The sequence below is a fragment of the Trichosurus vulpecula genome, chromosome 9 (genome assembly GCF_011100635.1).
Source record: "Trichosurus vulpecula isolate mTriVul1 chromosome 9, mTriVul1.pri, whole genome shotgun sequence".
Lineage (NCBI taxonomy): Eukaryota > Metazoa > Chordata > Mammalia > Diprotodontia > Phalangeridae > Trichosurus > Trichosurus vulpecula.
In genome coordinates this window covers 189,303,000-189,316,909 of record NC_050581.1, presented here as the reverse complement: position 1 = coordinate 189,316,909, position 13,910 = coordinate 189,303,000, and the positions used below count along the sequence as shown (strand labels likewise).

The following is a 13,910-nucleotide window of genomic DNA, read 5'->3' as shown; positions in this document are numbered from 1 at the left end:
AGAATCACTTTTTACCTATATTGAAAGGGGGCCCCATCATTCAACATGGGATCCAACTGAGCCAAGGGCTCTCCACCTTTGGTGTGTCCTGGCCCCTTGGGCAGTCTGGTGAAGCCTTCTTACAATCAGGTTTTAAACACATAAAATATAACACAAAGGATTACAAAGGAAACCACCTATGTTGCAATGCAGTTACCAAAACTTGTTTTCAAAGTTCATAGACATCAAATTTCTAAGAACCCCTGAAGAAGGATATAAGGGAAAGCCAAATTTTATGAAATGCTCTATGCAATACATTGATGGTGCAAATTCACTTCAGCTAGCACTTTCCAAAGCTACCAGTGTGAAAGGCAACCCTGAGAGGACACTGGAGGAGACTACGTGAAAAACAGAGGCCCGGCCTTCAAGGAACTTCCAGTCTCCTTCGAAGGGAAGGCACGCACACCCTGAAGAAGGCACCAAATTCAGGGGGAGGACACAAAGAGCAAGGGAAGCTGAGAGTCTTAGTCGGCCTAAGAAAAGCAGATTCCATACGAATTAGGGGGAGCAGAGCCTGGAAGAAAGGAGGCATTGGACCGGCAGAGGGAAGGTGGGGACCGGGGTCCAGGTAGAAGTGGTAAACAGTGTGTTACAGGCAGGGAAGAGATAGCTTCTAGTTCAGTCTGGCTAAAACAGAGGGCAAACTCTGAAAGGCACAGAAACTCTAGGGTTGACCCTTGTCCAAGTGCTCTGCTGAATCAATTAGCTTTTGACTTGGCTCCTCCAAAAGGGAACAAATGCGTGACAGGATAAGATGACAAGGGAAAAGGACCACCAACCGAATATGGAGAAGCTAGGAAGCGTCAAAAAAAGAAAAACCAAGCATCATACCTCACCTCTGATAACTCTTTATGGTGATAAACAAACCCCCCAGGCCAGAGCTGGAGGCGGCCAGTGGCACAATGGAGAGAAGGATGGGCCTGGAGTCAGGAAGACTAGAGTTCAAATCTTGCCTCAGATACTTACTAGCTGGGTGACCCTGGGCAAGTCATTTCACCCTGTTTGCCTCAGTTTCCTCATCTGTAAAAGGGAGGGATCCATGGCCTGGCACATAGAAGATGCTTAACATTTCCTTCCTTGCTGCTTCCTTAAATGAGTTTCAATACAAAATCATTATCAACCTCCAATTAGCAGACAATAATGAAGCACTGAATGTGTGTGAGGAGCTGAGATGGGTGCTGTCCATATAGATGCCCAAACAAACAAACATTCTACCAGTAGGCTAATGCAAGCTAACCTGCAGAGAGAACAAATACTAAGTAAAGGGCTGTGTGAGCACATTCTAGGTGCTCATCCTAGAACAAAGCCTGTCGATGCAGGAGCCCTCGGGGGTCAGAGTGGCCCAGCATGAGAGCCTGAAGCCACTTAGACCCCCTACCCCAGCTCCTCACTGCCTCCTCCTGAAAGTGAAGGGCTTGGACAGAAGGCCTCCCATGTCGCTTCGGGCTCACGATCTATGATCCCATGACACCATCCCCAAGGACTGATTCAGGGCCTACCACATGCCAGATACACCAACACAAGATGAGACAGTCCCTGCCTTCAAGAAGCTTATCTTCTGTTGGGCTGACACAACACATTTGCAGAGAAGTAAAACAAACACAACAGGATTTCCTCACCAATTTTGTTTTCTGAGACTGCTTTCTCCCTCATCAGTTAGTTAGTGGGTGGCATAAAGAGAACCATCACTTCTCCGAGCCTGATTCAAGACCTTCCTTCCTCCCGGCCCCAGGAGCCCACTGCCAAACTAGCAATCCAGATAACTGCTACAGAAGGTGAGGATGGGAGCGTAAGCAAACGTGGCCATGTCCCCATCATAGTCTCTTGGCAGAGGAGCACTCCAGGTTCTCAAAGTGGGCCACACGCCCATGAGCTCCTTCCCCCGAGGAATATCAATCAGGGCACCCCGGATCATCATGCCTTACCTGGCTAGCCACTCCTATACTTCCCCCACATACTCTGTGGCTCCCAAAAGACGGAACACGCTATAGCTGTACTCCACTGACACCAAATCACGAGAGCCTGGACCCAATAAACATCTTCCCTTCCTGGACAAGCGATCTTCAAAGTTCCTGTCCACAATTCCCATTCTGTTCCCCCATACTCCATCTAGTAACACAACTTAACATATTTTCCCACTTGAACAACTACATAAATAGTTGTTTGGTCACAAAAAACCCTAATGTAGACAAAAACAGCTTATTTGTAATGAAAAATGCAAAATTATTTCAATCAAGTAAAGGAAAATAAAAAAAACAACAAATTGAATAAAAGCAGTTGATTTTGAATTTTGAAATATGGCATTTAACTTGAGAAAGTTGTGGAAAACTGTAAACTTCTGCGTACCCTCATGAGATTTGAAAGGTGACACTGATTTACAAGCCATTCCACTGATGCAAATGTATCCCCAGCGTGACTCTTCAGTCATGATTAAGGGTTCTCTGGATCACAAATGGAATGAAAAGACAGGGAAGAATGAAAAAGTTAATTTTCTCAAGACAGTTGGGCAATAGTTAGAAATGAAGAACAGCATTTAAAAGCAGGTGCACCAGCATCCAATATAATGCCCTACACACCACTGCTTAACGGGTCTAGAACAGGAAGCACTTTGGCTCATCCAGTCTAACTTTGTCATCTGACAAATGAGGAAACTGAGACCCAGAAAGATGAAATGATATGTCCAAGGTCACACAGGTGCTGGGATCTGAACCCTGGTATTCTTATCCCAGATCGAGAACTCATTCAGTGACCCTGCCTACACTTAAGTGTCTGTTTAATTAAACCTATGTGCTTATGTATAAGATGTTACTGAGGTACCTCTAAGTAAGTTGCAAGCAGTGAAAGACAAGGGATAAACGAAGATGCAGGTGAATGTCCATCACAGGGGAGGACAGTGTTAGGTTGGAATGTTACTTCCAGGCTGACCACCACTTGTCATGGTGCCCTTGTGAGAATCCAACTTGAAGACTCTTCAAAGCAACGTTAGAGGGGTCCAGGAGACAAGACAGGGGCTATTATGAGAGGCAGCAAGGCAAAGAAAAAAAAAGAGTGCTGGATTTGAAGTTAGAGAACTCTTCTGACATTGGGGGTAGAAATCACTTTGAGCCTCAGTTTCTCTATCTGTAAGATCAGACAATTTTTCTATCTGCCTCACAGGGCTACTAAGGAAACCACAATGGTATGCTGTAAAATGCTGTCTACGTAAATGGACAGGGGTCTGCTGGCATTGCAGTCAACAGAAGGATGTTACCCAAACTAAAAACAGATTTCTGAATTTTAAATTTTATTTGTTTACTTTTCACTTTTTAAAAAATGTTGAGTTCCAAATGCTTTTTCTCCTTCCCACTCTCCTCCTCCACGCACTGAGAAGGCAGGCAATATGATTATCAATTAAACATGTGAAATCATGCAAAACATATTTCTATCTCAGCCATATTGCAAAAAAAAAAGGCAAGAAAAATAAACAGTGAGAATTTATGCTTTGATTTGTGCTCAGAGTTCATCAGTTCTCTCTTGGAGATCAGATAGCATCTTTCAACCTGAGTCCTTTGGATCACCAGATGGATCCTGGATCAGTGCAGCAATGAGAGGACTTAAGTCTATCACCACTGATCACCCTTACAATACTGCTGTGACTGTGGACAATCATCTCCTGGCTCTGCTCACTTCACTTTCCATCAGTTCATAGGTCTTCCCATGTTCTTTGGAAACCATCCCCCTCGTCATTTCTTACAGCACACTAGTATTCCATCACAATCACATGCCACACAACCTGTTCAGCCATTCCCCAACTGATGGGCCTCTCCTCAATTTCCAATTCTTTGCCACCACAGAAAGAGCTGCTAGGTCCTTTTTCTTTGATCTCTTTGGGGTATAGACCAAGTTGCACTGTTCATGGGTCTACAGGAACGTACGGCTTTGTAGTCCTCTGGGTGTAGTTCCAAAATTGTTCTCCAGAATTGTTGGACCAGTTCACAACTCTACCAACTGGGCATTAATGTCCCTATTTTTCCAAATCCCCTCCAGCACGTGTCATTTTCCTTTTCTGTCAGGTTAGCCAATCTAATAGGTGTGAGGTGGCACCTCAGAGTTGTTTGAATTTGCATTTCTCTAATTATCAGTGATTTAGGGCATTTTTCATATCACTATCGACAGCTCTGATTTCTTCTTCTGAAAACTGCTTCTTCATATCCCTTGACCATTTATGAACTGGAGAATGGCTTTTATTCTTGTAAATTTGAGTCAGTTCCCTACACATTTGAGAAATAAGACCTTTATCAGAGAAACCTACTGTAAAAAAAAATTTATATTATTTCACTGTCTATGGTACCTTTTAGCAAAACGTAGTTTCCCTGATTATGTTTTACCTATCTACCCTTACCCTACTGTTAGTGGCTTTCCTTGGGGGTGGGAGGATGCCTCCAAGGCAGAGTTACAGAACCCCCCAATTGTCTGGGGACTACACTGCTCTCCCAAAACAGAGCAATGGCCTAGTAAGTGAGGTCTTAAGCCCCTCACAGTGGAAGGGCAGAGAATGCAGCACTCACACTATATCCTGCTGAGATGTCTGCTTTGAGGCATGAGTTCAATTTCTGCTACCTTGAGGTCTCTCTGAGGGGAAGAAAGCTTCCCTCAGGGAGGGCTTGTGGAGTAGTCAAATATGTGCTAAATGATGAAAAGCCAATGTTTCTTGTATCATCTTCACTAGAGCATAGTCCTATATAGAAAAGTACTTGGATATCAAAATCCAACTCCCTATCTTTTAATTCAACAAATAGTTTTCTTCAAGGTATTGTGAGAAATAAAACTGTATTTCTCCACACTTTTCTTTTTTTTTTTTTGGCAGGGCAATTGGGTTAAGTGACTTGCCCAAGGTCACACAGCTGGTACATGTGCCTACCTGCCCCTTCTCCACATTTTTCAAGCAAGGGAAGTAGAGGAAAATGCGATATGGATTAACCCCAATACTAATGACTATAAAAAGGATAAAGGTCACAAAGGAAAATGGGAAGGCCAGGCAGTAGGATGGAGACTCATCACTTGTGAGGAAGCTTCCTGTACCAATGAGCACATGATCTCTGGACTGAAGAGGACATTCTGCCTGCCTCCTACTTTCTTGTCCTTCTAAAAGGTTTATGTAACATTTTGTTGCAACATGTCCAGCTTGGTAGGTCTGGTACACAGGGGAGGTTTAGGGCACAAGTAGAAATGTCTCTCATCTCACTGATGCACCTGTGCAACTGGAACTCCTGCAACTACTCACAAAAAAAGCCAGAGTACAGAGACCAGCATGAACTGGGCAAGGTTTTGTTGGATACCTGGCATGCTGCACTGGCATCCTCAACATCAGGAGAATTGGAGGGAGGCCCCTCAACCTCTCAGACGGACTCCTGTAGCCAACTTATGGGAAGACACGGACTGGGTTGGGACAGAACGAGCAGGCGCCCTTGGGTTCTGATCTGCACCATGGCAGGGAACACTCACATTGACAAGACCCATTTCAGTATATACTCTATGGTTTTTAGTACTGGGTACAAGGCCATGCCAGTGTCAGAACTGCCTTTCACATCTATCTGTCTCTCCGGTGAGAACATGAATTATGAGGCAATGTGAATAAAATGTAACCTATCATTTCAGGGAGGAAATTCCTTCGATCACAAGACCAAATACAATTATTTCATCATCCCGAATTCGTCACCTTTGAAGTAGGAGAAATGTTTGACTTTCCCAGTTCTTCTGTCTATCTAACCATGAGAAGACTCATTGAACCACATGCCTCGTTTTATAAAAGAGACAAGCCCTTACAGTACGGACAAGGGAATGTAAATGATTGATCCAGGGACCCCCAGGTGATTAACGTCAGGGCCAACCCCTTCCCTGAACCCTATCATCTTCATCACACCACTGAAAAGCATTGAGGAAACACATCTGCCACTAAAGGATTACAGCTGCTCTGATTAACTCTCCTCCACACCAGAAAAGTATCTAGGAAATGCTGAAATCCTCTGAGTTCCTGGCAAAGAAACACTTAGCCCTGGAAGTCACTGGTCTCACCAAGCTGCCATCTCAAAGAGCCTACACATCGCTCCACCTCAGTTTGCAGACAGTCAAAGTTCTGTTCTAGAAATTTAAACTGTCTTAATGGCATCTACTTCAAGATGGACTTTGGTGATAACCTGCTACCCACAAATGTTTTAGTGATAGAAAAGGCATCCTAGTAAATACTTTTTAACAACTGATTTAGAATTTTGAATTAATAAAAGGCTTTCTATATGAATGTCTTTGTAAAGTGAGGGTAATCATGTGAAATGCCCACCTCACTGCCAAAGATGGAAACCAATTCTCTTTAGAATTAACAGAAACCTCACCTTAGTTCTGATAGGTAAGCCTCCCTAATGCTTAGCATAGGGCCTAGAACATGTTCAGTTGTTTTCTGTGATGTCCAAGATACTGGAGTGGTTTGCCATTTCCTACTCCAGCTCATTTTACAGATGAAGAAACTGAGGCAAACAGGGTTAAGTGACCTGCTCAGGGACACACAACTAGTGTCTGAGGTCACATTTGAACTCAGGTCCACCTGACTGGAGGCCTGGCACTCTCCACAGCATATAGTTGGCATTTAATAATTGTTTGGGGTTTTGGGGTTGTTTTTTTTTTAGACCTAAAGATAGTATTTTATTTATTTTTAGTTTTCACCAATCACTTCCATAAAATTTTGAGTTCCAAGTTTTTCTTTCCATTTCTTCCCTCCCCCTACCCCAAGATAGCATGTAACTTGATATAGGCTCTACGTATACATTCATATTGAACCTATTTTTACATTAGTCATGTTGTAAAGAAGCATTAGAACCAATGGGAGAAACCACAAGAAAGAAGAAACAAACAAAAAAAATTTTTAAAAAAAGAGCAAATAGTCTGCTTCACTGCCTTCAGACTCCATAGTTCTTTTTCTGGAGGTGAAGGCAATTTCTGATCCTTTGGAGTCATCTTAGATCCCTTCATTGCTAAGAGGAGCTAAGTCTATCAAAGTCAGTCATCGAACAATGTTCTCCTGGCTCTGCTGACTTCTTTCAGTATCAGTTCATTCAAGTCTTTCCAGATTTTTCTGAAATCTGCCTGCTCATCATTTCTTATGGAACAATAGTATTCCATTACCTTCATACACCAGAACTTGTTCAGCCATCCCCCAATGGATGAGCATCCCCTCAATTTCCAATTCTTTGCCACCACAAAAGGAGCTGCCATAAATATTTTGTACATGTTGGGTCCTTTCCCCTTTTGTATGATCTCTTTGGGAGACAGACCTAGAAGTGGTATTACTGGGTCAAAGGATATACACAGTTTTACAGCCCTTTGGGCATAGTTCCAAATTGCTCTGCAGAATGGTTGGATCAGTTCACAACTCCACCAACAATGCATTAGCGTTCCAATTTTTCCATATCTCCAACACTTATTTTCCTGTTTTGTCATGTTAGCCAATCTGACAGGTGTGATGTGGTACCTCAGAGTTGTTTTGATTTGCATTTCTCTAATCAATAGTGATTTAGAGCATTTTTTTTCACATGACCATAGATAGCTTTAATTTCTTCATCTGAAAACAGCCATTTATCAATTGGGGAATGACCTGTATTCTTATAAATTGGACTCAGTTCTCTATATAGTTTAGAAATGAGGCCTTTATCAGAGACACTGGTTGTAAAAATTCTTTTCCAGTTTTCTGCTTCCTTCCTAATCTTGGTTTTAATGTTTGTCAACCATTGACAAAGCACCTTTTGGCTTTAAGCCTTCAGGTGAAGCTTCCAGGTATTTGTCACTCACCACTTTTAAACCTATTCATGTATAGATTTGGATTTTATGAACCATCAGCCTAAAACCAAACTCACTTCTGTTCCCCAGAGGAATGTACAAGAGGGAAAACGTTGGGACGTGAGGATGGCAACTCCATCAGTAGCAGGGCTGATTCCTTCCTGTATAGGTGGGAATGACAGGATGTACAAATTCTAAACTGGGGAGCTTCAATCTCTTCTCCACTGCACTGAAGAGGGAGGAAAACAAGGCAGCAGTGTCAGATGTGGGGACTTTGAAAAGTGGGCTGATTCCACACCCACCCAAGCACAGGGCAAAATGAAGGGAAAAGTGGGTTGACACTGATAAGGAGAATATTAAAGAAATACTATGAGAAAAATCCCCAGGCAAGGTGAAACACAACCAAGTGAATTCGCCCAAAACAATTCTGTTAGGTGCTCACTGGTTTCTTACTGGTTAAGGAGCCCATCAGAAGCTGTACCACTTACTTTTTGGAAATACTGGAGATTTAGACCATTAATGTTTAGGTACAAAGGGTTAACATGGAAAGTAAGATAGAAAGGGTGTCTTTTCTACCTCAACAAGACCCAAGTTTGACCTAGATGCTCTTATCCATACAATGATCCAAGGCGATTCCAAGACCTGCAGACTTTCCACTTTCTTCATGCTTCTTGCGTTCTATTGTTTTGCAACTGTACTTAATATGGAAGTGCTTTGCATGATTTTATATGTGCAATTGATATCATATTGCTGGCCTTTCCAATGAGTCGGGGAGGGGCTGGAGAGAGGGCACTTAGAATGCCACATCTTTTACACAGAATATTAAAAATAAAGACTGAGTTCCAATGCTGCCTGAGGTCAATCGCTCACTAGCTGTGTGAGCCTTGATGCTAGGCGGGTCTGCGCCTCAGTCTCCCCAGATGTACAGTTGTGAGCATTAGAGACGGTAACACGCAAAGGGCTGTGCCAGCCTTGAGGCGTTCTCTACAGGTGATCTATTATCGCCACCACACGGGCCGGGCCTTCCTAGTCTAGTCACCTCCAACTCGGAGGGCGTGTCTGGGACGGACAGAGCCTTGGCCTGGGGCAGAGGGGGCTTCAGATCCCGCACTGACCCTTTTATTGCAAGGGCTTTAGATAAACCACTTGGAGGGTGTGCCTGAGAGCCCCTGCCCACTCCTGGGGGCTCCGATCCGACTGCCCCGGAGGTGACCTCCAGGAACGCTCGCGGCACGAAAGCGAAGCTCAGGAACGGCCTGGGTTCAAACCCGAGTTCTGACAGGAATGGCCGCAGACACCGCTTCGGCGCCACGTGCCTCAGTTTCCCCATTGTAACGGGGATTATGCCGACCTCCTAGGACTGCAAACGGGCTTCCTATTCCAAATGCCCCCGAGAGAAAGCGGGGAAGGGAAACTCAAGCATCAAACAGACGCCTACTATGTGCGGGATAAGTTCTGGGACACAGACGCCTGCCCTCGGGGCGCTTCCAGTCTGATGGGGGAGGAGAGGCCACTCCAGATTGGCGTGCGTAACCCCGGGGCCTGGCACACAGTAGATGCCTAATCAATGCTTAGCCTGGGAGCTAGGAAGCTGACGGGGGAGGCACCCAGGGACGCGGGGGAAGGGGACGGCCGTCAGAAGGGTCCCAGCCCAAAGGGCCGAGAAGCACGTGTGGGCGGCAGGGCCCCGCCCCCTCCTACGCGCGCTTCCCGAGAGCAGCGCGGGCTGAGCTGGGGCGCACGCGCAGTTCCGGAGCCAGGCCCGCGCACGCGCATGGCGGCGCCACGCCCCCGGGCAGGGCCGCGCCGGGCAGAGCCGCCCCCAGGCCCGGGCCCAGCTCGGCTCTGAGTCCCCGTCCGCCGCCCCCGCCCCTGCCTCGGCCCGCGCCGGCGGAAGCGCTTCGGTCGAAGCACACCGCCCCGCTGGCCCCCCACTCACCCGGGCCGCAGGCCGGCGCCGCCGAGGAGGGTCCGCGGTCCGGGCGGGCGGCGAGAGGAGCAGCGCGCAGAGGAGCCGCGCCGGGAGGGCGGGAGCGGAGGGGCGGTGCCGGGCTACGCTCCGCCCTCACGTCCGTCCGTCTACCGGTCCGCCCGCCCCTCCTTCCGGCCCTGCTCCTCTGTTTCCCCTCCGCGCCCCTCCCGGCCCGGGCGGGCGCCTGTCTCACGTGGCTGGGGCGGGGGGGAGGGGGTGGTGGCCGGAGCAGCTCCCTGGACCCGGGTGCTGCGGCAGTGATCCCTGTGGGCTGCCCTCCCACCTATACCCCCCCCCCACCGTCTCTGCCCGCGCTTTTCGATAAGTGCCCTCCAAAAGCCTTCCCCCCCGCCCCCCCCCTGGGGGCCGAGGGGAAAGGGCTGCCGCAGCCTTGACCCTCTCGCCGCAATGCGGGCTGCGCGCCCTCCTTCCCCTCCCCCTCTTCTCTCGCCGAGGCTGCGGGGGCGACCACCCGCGGGGGGTTGGGGGGGGGGCGGTTGCCTGGGCGGGGGCTTTCTGTAGAGACCTTGACCCCCCACATTGATGCAGGTCCCTGAGGGTCCAAAGATAGCCCAGGAAGCCGTTCCCGTGGTGGGGTGCAGGGCCTGCTGTGTTTTAGGGGCCACCCGGACAGGGCCTGCGCCCACGCCCCTCACATGCCAAGGGGGCCGAGCGGGCCTGTAATCCAGACCCGAGGAGGTACTAGGATCTGGCACTGACCAGCCGCGTGACCCTGGGCCAATCACTTCGCCTTTGGCTAGCTGCCTCAGTTTCCGCAGTTGTAAAATGGGCACGCACTAGCATCGACCTCACGGGGTTGTTTGGAGGCCTGAGGGAGGGCGGCGCGAGCTATTAGGTTACAAAGTTCACGTTCCTCAGGCCGCGCAATCGCCCCGTGGGCTCAAGTGCCATTAGAACTTTGTATCCAAAGCTCCTGTGGACCGGGCGCGCTAGTGCGCGAGGTGGGGGCGGGGATCACGGGATGCTTCGCTCCAGCTGCACCTGGAAGCCGGGGGCTCCCGAGGGGGCGCTGCTTTCTAGGCAGGAGGCACCGGCCAGGGCAAAGGCACTGAGGCTGGAGATGGCAGGGTCCGAAGTGAAGAAAAGGGGCGGGGTGGGGGGGAAGGCATTTGCAGTGAGGCCGGTGGGCCGGCGTTTGAGCCTCTAGGCAATAGGAAGTCGCTGGTGTTTAATTGAAGCTGGGGGTGGAGGGGGAAGCTCAGGACGCGGTCCGAGCTGTGCTTAAGGATCGTTGCTTTGGCCGCGGTCTAAACTGCACCGGAGGGAGCCGAGCCTGGAGGTGAGGCGTCGGTCAGGACGGGGTTGCAGTGATCTAGGCAAGCGGGGAGAAGGAGCGACGATCGCCTAAGTGAGGGTAACAAGTTCACGTGGTGCGTTTATAAAGCGCTTCACCACGACCCCGGGAAGAAGGTGCTCCTGCCCCGTAACTGACGAGGAAGCGGGGGGAGAACCCAAGTGGAGGCGGCGAAGGTGGAAAGGCCGGGAAGAGGCCTGGGGAGCCCCGAATCGGGGACCGAAGGGGGAAAGACGAGTCTGGTTTAGAATCGCGGAGCTGATGCTGCCCGCGGGTCGCACGGTGCGAACGTCCAGGGGACGGGCGGTAGAGCCATGGGGCAAGCAGCATCCCAGGGCGGAACCCTGGGGACACGCACAATCAGGGGTCGGGATGTGGCCGAGCCAGCCCAGGGGACGCTGAGAATGAATGAGCAGAGAGGGCTCGGACTGCCGGCCAAGAGGCGCATGTGGATAGGCACCGAGAGAACCAGGAGGGAGCGGAGAGGGCGACCACAGGGCGCTTTTTGCATCCGAGTCATGTATTGCGCTCCCTCGCCTCTGTGTTTTACGCACTCAGTCTGCCCCTCCGATTGACCTCTCCTTTTTAGACAGCGCTGAACTGTTTTAATCATGAGTGCCGTGTACTATCGTTTGAGAGGTGGTCCCTAGATTCCTGCCCTTTTGTTCTTCCACATGAATTTCAATATTATTTTGATATCCCCTTCTTTCCATTCACACAGATTCCAAAACAATTTCTTGGCCTAGTCAGGCTTTTACGCTATGTTGCTCTTGTCTTTCACCTACGGTTTTAATTCCACAAGTGTTCATTAAGCACCTATCGTGGGAGGCATTCGCTGTCTGGGTGCTAGCCATACAAAGACAAAAAGAGAACCGGTTTCTGCCCTCCCAGAGCGAACATTCTACTGAGAGCAGACAGCATGTGGAACATGCAAACTAAATGGACTTCAACTCCAGATAACCCTTTTGCCTCATAAATCTGCACGTTTTAATGAAAATGGTTTTGGGGGTCCGTGATTGTTGACTCCTCGCTTGCCTCTGGCCATTTCCATGTTTTTCTCTCCTTGTGAGGTGTTTACAGGAAGAGGGGAGGCATGTTTTACACTCTCTCCTCTAAAGTCCGAATGATCTCACTGTATTTTCCAGTGGTGTTACAGGCACATTTCCTTAGATTGCTATTTCCATAAAGTTCCTAAATTAATATTAGTGATGGAAACGAGGTTGGAAAGGAAAACTGGGTCGCCACTGCTCGAATGCAAATGCTTTCTACATATGTTGCTATAAACCATTTGGACTTGGGTATAACCAAAAAAAAAAAAGTCATTCTCAGCCTGAAGTACATTTTGTTCTTCGATCACTCCAACTCCCCCAAAATGGAAAATTCTAACTAGATTAGGTAAAGGTGTCCATTCGAAAAAAGACACGATTTTCCGTCAGTGCATGGCACCCAACAAGTTGCAAACATGGCAAATGCTAGTGAAATTGGTTCATAGGGTTCCCCTCTTCTCACCTTCTTCGTGGTTGAGATAAAGTCTGGCAATAAAAATTTGTCTGCTTGAATTAGTCTGGATAACCCGTTTTAATAGAGGGTAATAAACACATAAAAAAGAAGCCAAACTACAGACAACCCGAAAGCCTCTGTTTAAAAATCAGAGATATTCTTAGTCTGAAACATGATTAGCTCTCTTTTCCCCCTGCTCTTTGACCATACCCACATGGACATTCCATGCACAACCATTTCCTCCAAATATTGATCTAATGTTTATTATTTTAAGACTCAGATTGAGGGGGAAAGGGGAAGAGGTTAAGAATGTTCCAGGTGACTTGAGATTAGGGGTCTTTCTGTTGTTTTGTGAAGAGACAGCAAGCAAAAAAGATTCCCCAAACTCCTGTCAGGTGAAAAAGAAATTTAGGTGCTTCTCCTTGGCCTCAGGAGCAAGATAGGAAGATCAGGTGAAGGGGTGGGAATTGCAGAGAAGCATACTTCAGATCAATGTAAGGGAAAATATTTCTTTTGAATGCCACATCTTCCTCATCGAAGCTCAGTAGACAAAGGCTCAATGACCACATCTTAGGGCTGTTGTCATGCAAATTCTTCATCAGGTATCAGTCTACAACCAACAAGAGTTTATAGACCATCTAGTGTGTGTAGGCAGTCTAAAAAGTTAACATTTTGCTTCATCAGTTCAGAATAGCCACAGTCTTGGAGGATCATTTTCTTAAAACCACATAATCTGTGCTTCTCCAAGATTAAGTGACAATTATTCTGAATTGATGAAGGAAAATGGTAACCTTAACTGTAGCCTGAGTCGTGTGACAGTTTGGTCATATTGAGAAATATCCTATAAGAATCCTATAACTTGCTTCAAAATGTCTTATGTCAAAGTGAAACGTGAGAGAGCAGGAGGAGACTGTCAGTTTGGACCTTTCTCTCTGAAGCAGAACAATGCTTGAGTTTAGAGTAACCACATTTTAATCAAAGTTGTAGAGCGGAGGGAACACGGCCGTGAGTGTGAATCCTGCCTTAGCCATTTTTTATCAGTGTGACCTTGGCCAAGTTGCTCACCTCCCTGAGGCTCAGTTTCTTCACCTCTGAGATGAGAGGGTTGGACTTGGTGACCTCTAAGGTCTCTTCCGGGTCTAAATCTCTGATCTTGGGCTTTCAAAGACTGGAGATGGGCAAATAGCCTAATTGTTAAATGGATTCTGGAAACCATAAACCAATGAGGTGGAGGTTTATTGATCCCTGGCAAGAATTTGAAATGCACTATTAAATTTT

At 47.6% G+C, this 13,910-nt stretch overlaps 1 protein-coding gene across 1 annotated transcript in view; it reads right to left on the bottom strand.

The window, feature by feature from the left end:
• Positions 1 to 9,912, bottom strand: part of KBTBD2 (kelch repeat and BTB domain containing 2) — a 30,170-nt gene extending 20,258 nt beyond the window's left edge. The window contains exon 1 of the mRNA XM_036739491.1: positions 9,785 to 9,912. The gene's annotated coding sequence lies outside the window, so the exon portion shown is untranslated. The remainder of the gene's footprint in view (positions 1 to 9,784) is intronic.
• Between the last annotated feature and the right edge of the window lie 3,998 nt (positions 9,913 to 13,910).